The sequence below is a fragment of the Melitaea cinxia genome, chromosome 22 (genome assembly GCF_905220565.1).
Source record: "Melitaea cinxia chromosome 22, ilMelCinx1.1, whole genome shotgun sequence".
Classification (NCBI taxonomy): domain Eukaryota; kingdom Metazoa; phylum Arthropoda; class Insecta; order Lepidoptera; family Nymphalidae; genus Melitaea; species Melitaea cinxia.
In genome coordinates this window covers 5,243,845-5,253,644 of record NC_059415.1, presented here as the reverse complement: position 1 = coordinate 5,253,644, position 9,800 = coordinate 5,243,845, and the positions used below count along the sequence as shown (strand labels likewise).

Genomic DNA, 9,800 nt, shown 5'->3' with positions numbered 1-9,800 from the left:
GATGGAAATGTAAAAAAGATTGTAAAAAAAATTCTTCACTCAAACATACAGGTTATATGCCTACAAGTGATATGTTTTTTAAATGTCTATCAGGTATTTTAGTTATGCGATCTACAATTCAGTTATGTGCATACATTTCAGATTATATTTTAATAATTTTGCCATCAATACAACACAACATACATGTAATTTTCTGTATATTCTTTTTTAGTGCAATAAAGTATATAATAATAATTTTTCTTATATGTAGCTTACAGTCTCTCACTTATATCCTTCCTGTGAAGGTATATTCTATAAATCCATGATATCAGATATGTCCATGACAGCGTTATCATAACAGTCGGTAGACATAATTTGGGCAAATAGTGCAAATGTGGAATAAAAACCTGCGTAGTAAATTCCACAATCTTCACATAATTGATTTTTACAAATATCTTCTCAATCGTGTGACGCGAAGTCACATTTGAATCGCCTGACAGTGTTGTCAAGCTCCGAATGCTTCGCCAAATTAAAAAACTGTGACATTTTAGACACAGAATCAGTGTCTAGCACATTACTATTATTATCATGGTACAAATAGTTACAGGCGTTCAAAATTGATTGAATTGCCGCTTTTTTATTGTATTGATAATTTAATCGCATTATGACTCAGGAATTTTATTATTTATCCCTTTCTGAATTGAGTTTCACGAAATACATTTTTAATACCTTTTCTCATTGAATACAAAGGCTTTTGTTGATAAAATTTGATGCTGGTATTTTATACAGAATTTATTGCTTTAAAGAACAGTTGAAAAGTATTAGTACTAGTTGAAAAGTTCTTTAATATGTCAATTGTTGTGGTTTCATTTGAGGAAAAGTCGCTTAATAAACAGTCATCTATTGTGTTGTGTTTTGCAACATTTTCTACGTGTTATCAACCGTTTGGTTATGTGACCCTGAACGTAATTTATCACAAATTTTAACACTAGTATAATTACGAAGTTCGGTTAAGAAAATAGTAGATTAGCAAACCAAAGTTTTGGAAGAAAGGACATTTCAGCAAGTTTCCATGACGTAGAGGCACAGTGTGATATATCTTGCTCAAAATCTGGAGCAGTACTATTGAGAAAATATTTATTTTTATTTTTATTTTATACTTTATTGTACACCACAAATATATTACAAACAAAGCATATAGATAGTTACAGACAGTGAAGTACAATGGGCGGACTTATGGATAATTAGCCATTTTTTCCAGACAACCCATATATATATAATAAATATCGCTACTTTACAGAAGATAACAGCAAATAAAATAAAAATATGTAAGTATAAGTAAATTTACTATATTATCTATATAAGTAGTTATTATAATATATGTATCTATTATGTATTGGGCGGGCGGAGTGACATTCAGTGGTATAATAATAATAATATTATTATACCGATCTACTATGTAACATGACACTTCTCGACCTCATGATAGTTTCCTCTCCAGAACTTGTTTGTGTGCATGGCCCACTCTCAGCGGAAGCGTTTTCATATCACGATTTGGTTTATCTGTCATATAGGATCCGACCTCCCAAGATGATACCCACCATTATCATGCGCCGTTCTTTCAAAAACTTTAATAAATCTAACTTCATAACAGATTTGAGTGGAATTTGTTGGGACGTGATTCTGAATGCTACATCTATAGATGAGAAACTTAGCATTTTCAATTCTCTACTTATTGAGCTTTATGACAAACACGCTCCCCTCAGGCCTATAAAACTCAAGCATCTCCCAGCTCCCTGGATTACTGAGGATATAAGAGCTCTGATGAACAAACGTAATGCTGCGAAGTCTAAATATAAATCAAAACCTAACGACAATAACCTAAATAAGTACAAGTGTTTACGGAATAAATGCAACAGAGTGTGCAGGGATGCTCAGAGACAGTTTGTGCACGCATCTGTAGATAAAAAGAGCTCATCGGAAGTGTGGAGATTCCTGCGGTCTCTTGGGATTGGGCGTTCTAAGACTGAAATTCCCCTTAATACAAACTTAAACGACCTCAACTACCACTTCTCCGGTTCCTCTATTCTCAATCCAGGCAAGGCTCAGACTGTTTCTTATCTTAAGGCACGTATCAAACCCAATCATCCTCTCTTCGAGTTCGATGAAATAACTGCGAATGATATTAAAAAACACGCATCATCTATCACATCTGATGCTATTGGCTGTGACGGTATCAGTCGCAAAATGATCACTTTGGTGCTGAATGAGATTATGCCTATCATCTGTCATATTTTCAACTTCTCCCTTACTTCCAAGACCTTTCCTAATATTTGGCGTTTTGCTAATGTTATACCTATCCCTAAATTTTCTAAGCCTTCATTACCCTCACACTATCGGCCTATATCTATTCTTCCTTTCCTATCTAAAATTCTCGAACGTATCATACATTTCCAGCTTACCTTGTTCTTAACTAAGCACAATATTCTGAGTCCTTTCCAGTCTGGCTTCCGACTGGGCCACAGCACTGTGACGGCACTTGCAAAGGTATTTGACGACATTCGATTTGGAATGGACAATAAACAAGTCACCATATTGGCATTACTAGACTTTAGCAACGCATTTAATACCGTTGATCACGACATCCTTTTAGCTGTGCTAGAATCTATAAATATATCCAGCAATGTTGTAGAGTGGTTTCATTCCTATCTGTTTGGACGTCAACAGCGTATCGCTGTCGGAGATCGTTATTCCTCATATTGCCGTCTCAGTGCTGGTGTTCCCCAAGGTAGTGTGCTCTCCCCACTTTTGTTCTCTATCTTCATAAATACTGTCTCTGAACTCCTTACTGTTTCCTTTCACCTTTATGCTGATGACCTGCAGATTTATTTGACAACGCCAGTTGAGAACATTGCAAAAGCCGTAGAGACATTAAACGCTAACCTGAACACCATTATAAACTGGAGTCAGTCTTTTGGTCTGTCAGTCAATGCCAGCAAGTCACAGCTCTCAATCATTGGGACATCTAAGCAGTTGTCTAAAATTACTTTTAGTAACATACCGAACGTTACATTCAACGGGACCATTTTAGGCTATTCCAACGTCGTTAAAGATCTAGGTGTCATTGTTGATAGTTCTCTCTCGTGGCGTCCTCACGTCGCTGAGGTAAGCAAAAGGATTTTTGCTACCTTTCACTCGCTCAAGAGGTGGAAGAATTTCTTGCCTATCAAGACAAAGATATCTCTTGTGAATAGTTTGATGCTTCCAATATTAGACTACGCAGATGCATGTTATCCTGATTTATCGGAAGAATTGACCAATAAACTTGACCGCCTGCAAAATCTCTGCATTAGATTTATATTTGGACTCAAAAAATTCGATCATGTCTCGCAGTACCGCTCAAAACTCGGATGGCTCCCAATAAAGCACCGTCGTAACCTCCATGTCGTAACTCTCCTTTATTCTGTTCTTTTTCGTACGTCTTCCCCGCTATACCTTAAAGAGCGCTTTTCTTTCCTGGGTAACCCTACATTTCACCTAAATCTTCGCTCTCTAAATGATAACAAGTTAAGTTTACCTAAATATAACACAAGCACATATTCCAGTTCTTTCTCAGTAAAGGCGGTAAAACTGTGGAATGCCCTTCCTTCTAAAATCCGTCAATCCCCTACTATATCTGTCTTCAAAAATCGAGTTAAGAACTTTTACAAAACTTTGACTTGATTTCTTACACGCATACATTCGCCATTATTTTCCCAAAACGACTTATAGTTGTACCCAATTAAGTATTATTTATTTATTATTATTATTTATTTATTTATTATATTATACATTTAATTATTTTTTTATCTATTTATACTTTTTAATACCGTGAGTATTGCGCATGTGTGGATATATGTATAATATATGGATTGTATATATTATTTAATTATATATTATATTATATTCTTAAGCTGCACAAGCCTTTAAATTCAACAAGCTCCTTTCTGGTGGGTTGTCTGGAAGAGATCACTATCCAGTGATAAGACCGCCCGTTGCATGCGACGTAATTATTATTTTTTTTTCCCTTTAAGCTTTTTACTTATGTAATTGTTATATGTTACTGTGTGCAATAAAGTTATTTATTATTATTATTATTAAAATGAATATATAAAACAAAAAAAACCGTAAATTAAATTAATCTTTAGAAGAATTGGAAATGTTCTCTCAAAGATTCAAATTAAAGAAAATATTTTTGTAAACATTAATGAAATAAATTTTGCGACTATTTTATGGTTTAAGAGCCATTTCACAATTTTACGCTCTGCAAGTTTAGGTAAATTTGGTCGCATCGCGCGAGTCGTACGAGCCGCGCGATCTTTGTGCTAGTACGTATAGTGTGACAACCAAAAGATCATCGTGATCATTTTCTGATGTATAATAAAAATTATAACTATGGTATAAAATGTTTTTTACATAATTAATTTGTTAAAAATTTCAAGTATGTTATATAACAACAGTCAATAAATTTAAAATAAAATTAAAAAAATCAATTTTATGAAACAATTTTTTTTAATTGATTTAGTTTTTTCAGTTTACGAATGAATCTAATATTTACGATCTGAATAAAAAAGCATTTAATGACATCGACACCGACAAACATATTAATTAACAAATAACAAGACAAACAGATTGAAATGCCTATTTGTATTGATAGTGTGAGAAAAGAAAATTAAATTATACATTTGTTTACAGAAATTATCATTATATTATTTTACAGTCATTTTCGTAATATGTTTATTTTATTTATATTTTATTATGAAAGTATCAAATGCGTTTTATCCGCTATAACAACAGCCGCTTGGCGCGTGTGAGCGAAAGAGACGGCTGCGCAGAATTTGGCGTGGACCTTACCTCTAAGAGCGCTAGCGCTCGACTGATTTACCGGGCTTGATGCGTGGCAATATATACTATCTTTTTATTATTTAATATAAAATGTATTAAAAATAATTACATCTTTTAATTATTTTTTTTGTATTCCTTAATGATGTAAGTTTACTTTGATGAAGATAGTTCGTTAAAATTTCTTAGTTTTCTAAGAGAAATATCGCTTTTAAAATTGTACTTATTTGGAAAATATTCGTAACTTTAAATTTTTTTTTATCGTTTAATAGAGATACAAATGGAATAAAAATCTATGATAGTGGACAACAAAATTATATTCCACATATTATGATATATTTTTTAAATGGTTTCAACGTAGAGGTTATTGAAAAGTAGGACTTCAAAGTATACATTGCGACCGTTTACCCAGGGAGGAGGCTGATGAAAAGGTTAATAATTTTATACACATAATATAAATCAAAATTCTGATCTGACTATGGACTACAACAAAGGTTGCTCTATTATATTTCAAGAATATAAATTACATTATTGCATCCAACACTGAGATTAACGACGTCAAAATATTACAATTTCGCGGATTGTTACCGATTTTTGTGAAATGGCTCTTAAGTCTCTAATGATTTTCTTTTGATAAAACGGCATTGAGAGTTAATTAGCCTTATCTCTTACGTAACTGGTAACAGAAAACGAGACCTAATTAGAAAAGTCACATTGTATTTGTTCATTAAACGTACTAGCTTCAAATTTTCTTCTTAAAACATGAAAGGGATCATTGCGTGTTTATTATATTTATGTAAGTAAAAATTAACTGTATAACAGTGACGTAGACGACTAAATAAAACTACTGAATCTTAGTATTAAGGTTGTAGCTTTGACTAGCCCGATGGTGCAGTTTGTAGTGTTCCTACTTTCTGCTCTAGGGGTTGTTGACTCCCGCCTAAGTCTAGGTGGATATTTGTATTTATCTATATATGTATTATTTCCATGTAGATATATCAAAGAAAAAAATTAACAGTCGCTGTTACCTATTACATAAGCATTAAGTAGTTTTTCGTAGGATCAGATGACCGTGTGTGTATAAGATTATTAATATTATATTATTCCATCGAACCTGGAGATATCTGCCGAATTTTCAAATGATTGAAATATTAAGTCTGTTGTGAGTCCGCGTATGTATTTATTTCTCTCTCTTTTTATTTTTCTTATTATTCGGCGTGCGAAATGGACTTACAGCAATTGTTTATAAATAGTACAACTTTTATTATACAATAGCGTTAAAATTGTTGGCGACTGATCTACCATTGGTGAAATAAGCTAATATTCACTAATGATTATGAAATAGTGAAATCACGTGAAAAAAATAAATATCATTTACCTTCCATTGGTACAATAATAAAATACCAGTTTCAGACTCAAGGTTGAGACAACTGAAGAGAGAATGTTGTCAATCTAAGACAATGCTCCAATGTGTAGCATGACAGAACCTCAATTTCTCTCATATATCCCTCTTTTATTAGAGAAAATATTTTTTCTTTACATTTGACATTAAGTGTTTGTTATTTGACAGTACTTTGTTTCAGATATATCTATTTTCATTAAAGAGTTCATTCATGCTCAGGATTTTGACGCAGTTCCTTTCATGGCGGCCCAGGATAGTAAGCATGTTGAGAGGTTTGTTGGCTCAATCTATAATACAACAATATGAACTTGTTTCATTGGATGATTTTATTAAATTTATAATTAAAAATATAATAGTATACTAAATTGTATATTTTGTATATAATTAATAGTCGCAATTGTCATTTTGAAACTTTTGATATTTTGGCGATATTGTAGACTCCATACAATTAAGTCCCGTATAATTAAAAACATTTCTATCCTTCGTATTTTCAAATTTTACACCGTAAATATATCATATCATAAAATTCAAGAACACAGTTTAAACTAACAAGAAATCTTGAACTTTACGATGTATGTATGGATAGTTCATTTTCTTCCAGAACTTTCTCAGCCACAACCGAAGAACAAGTTAAAAAAAACTGTATGTGTTCGAGAATATACGACCCAGTTTGCGGAACAAATAACAAATCCTACTACAATCCTTGTCAGTTGGAATGTGATAATCGGAACGGCACGGTGTCTATCCGACATCAAGGAAACTGTATACCATTTTGATACTACTATGCAGACCAAGTCCCAGACTTTAAAATTTTCTTCATTTTTTTTTTAAATATTATCTGTATATTAAATTGTTTAAACTTAATTATAATAAAAAAATAATTTAATGCTTTACGTAAATTGTCATCAAGTTTTACGCACACAGTTAAGTAATATTTATTTTTATCTTTTGTTTGTATATCTGACTGAAAAAAAAAAATAATTATGAAATAAAAACTTTTATTTACATATTCTGATACTCAACAAATATGCTTCATAAAATTTATATTGTGTCCTAAACTCCACGGTGAATGTAAATAAAGAAATTATTTTCTTTTTGTTAAAATAAAATATACGTATATGAGTATGTAGACGTAATTGCCAATTTACAACATGTACATGATAACAACTGGGACCGGCGGTTTAAAGTGCTCTCTGAGGCACGGTGGGGAGACCCACAAGGACTTCACAAACACCCAGACCACGGCAAACACCTGTATGGCTAATACAAAAGTTTGTCATGTGCGGGGATCGAACCTGCAACCGCCAGCGCAACAAACAGCCACAAACTAGTGCTGTGACCGTTGCGCCAACGCGTCGTCTGATACCTGATAGCAATCGTTACTCATAGTAGGGAATAAATCCGCCAAACCGTATTTGAGCTGCATAATGGATTAAGCTCTAATCCTCCTCCTACATAGAGAAAGAGCATGGGGAGAAGCGTACAACATTTAAAAACGAATTCAAATCTCAAATTTATAAAAAATATTTAAAATTTAATTAATTAATTTATTTAATACTTTATTGCACATTTGAAATGACATAACAAAAATAACAATATTATAACTTAAGAAAGTGCAAAGGCAACCTTATCGCTAATGGTGATCTCTAGAGACAAACTTTAAAAAGTGAGTAAATATTGATAAAATAAACAATAAAGTATGATAATTAATTATTTAAACTACATATTATACAGCGCAGTAAATAAAGTAAATTAAGTTAAAAAAACTCAATATATAGATAAAAAGAGTTTGATTCCATGGAAGATGGGTCGGGTGCTGGTATGGGATGCAACCTGTTCAGACACGCTAGCCCCTTCCCATCTACATGGAACAAACAACAGAGCTGGTGCGGCTTGTGAAGCGGCTGAAAAAACAAAAGTAGACAAATACAGGGGTCTAGGCTCCGAATATGATTTTGTCCCATTCGGTGTCGAGACCCTTGGTCCGTGGGGTCCTAGTGCTATAACACTATTTAAGGAAATAGCAAAAAGGTTATTCGACGTCACAGGAGACCGAAGAGCTGGCAGCTACTTCGGACAAAGAATTAGTCTAGCTATTCAAAGGGGGAACGCTGCCAGTATCTTCGGAACCTTGCCTAAAGGGATTCCTTTTAATAATATTTTTTAGTTATTATATTATATATATATATACTTAAGGTTTTTTTTTAGTTTAATGTAATTTATCTAATTATTATTATATAAAGTCTTATTGTATATAAGCATGAACTTATCGACACTGTTTCAATTGGTTTTATAATATATTTTTTTAAGCAAAATTATATGATATGTTAGTCATCTGTATGATAAAAAGATACATAAATATATCGCCCTTGTTATTATACTTGTAGCAAACGATTAAAATCTATTCAAACCAGTTCACTAACTATTGCTTCTAGTCTGATTAAAATTATAATCAAGCTTATGCTATTCAAGTAATGAGATTTAAATTTCCTTTTTACCAACTAAGTCGTTTATCGCTACAAGACAAGCGGTTGGAATTCTTGAAGTTTGAGTATAAAGAACTCTCTACACTGTCCGCCTCAACCTAAGAATGTTTTCGTACCAAATGCCTCAAAGACCGGTTCATGCACGAGTCACGCTATCGTGGTTTTTTCAGGCACAGATATAATAATTGAATTGGTTCAATAAAAAAATATTGTAATAATGGTTAGTAGTATTAGTTTCACAGTTGGGATAACAGGTTATCTGGTAATTAATTGAATGGGGGGCTTTAAATCTAGTCTAGAATTACTAAGTCTAGTAAGTGGTTAAATTGTTAGCGAAAAAAAATAGTAGAAGAGAAATACTGACTGAAAGACATACATATATATACCTACAACAATAGGCATTTTATAGCAGAGGAATACATAATTATGCACTTTTACTGCACATAAACCTTTAGAAAATATTTTCATCCAGCAAAACCATTGTTACGGTTAAAATTCTTGTAAAAACAATCAACATTTTTCTTCTCTTCAATACAAAGTATTTTTCTATTAAATATTTTAAGACAGTTTTATTACACTATGGCATTAAAACTACACCTTTAAGTGACATTAAATGTGTATTTAGCACATTGCTATTGCGTTTTCTTACATGTGGAATATAGTTTGTAAAATATTTGAGCAGTTTTGCCTAGGTTTAAAATTTTTCATTGTCATAGAAATGGCATGACATACAGCTGTCAATGTGCAGATAAATTGACAGTACTACTACTTATAATTCTGACGTAAGGCACTGACTTTGATGTCTATAGTTTTTTTTTTATGTCAACGTGGTCTACGCAACTGCATTCGATGTGAACAGTTCTCAATGCTGGTCGGTGGGTGGAATGTTTGAAACTTTCCTAAGAAGCCGTAATCCTTTCGGATAGTTTGCAAAAATTAACAACAGCTTAACAATTTTCGACTTCTATTATGTTTACAATCTGTGTCAAAGCAACAATTAATATTCAAAGAACAAGCTCATGTTTTTGTATTATGGACTGGTTTATAACTCT

The 9,800-nt window shown here is 32.5% G+C and overlaps 1 long non-coding RNA gene across 1 annotated transcript; it reads left to right on the top strand.

The window, feature by feature from the left end:
- The first annotated feature begins 6,447 nt into the window (after window positions 1-6,447).
- Window positions 6,448-7,251, top strand: LOC123664469. The gene is made up of 2 exons (XR_006744821.1): window positions 6,448-6,534; window positions 6,864-7,251. It is a non-coding gene; the product is annotated as an uncharacterized LOC123664469 (long non-coding RNA).
- The last annotated feature ends 2,549 nt before the right edge of the window (window positions 7,252-9,800 follow it).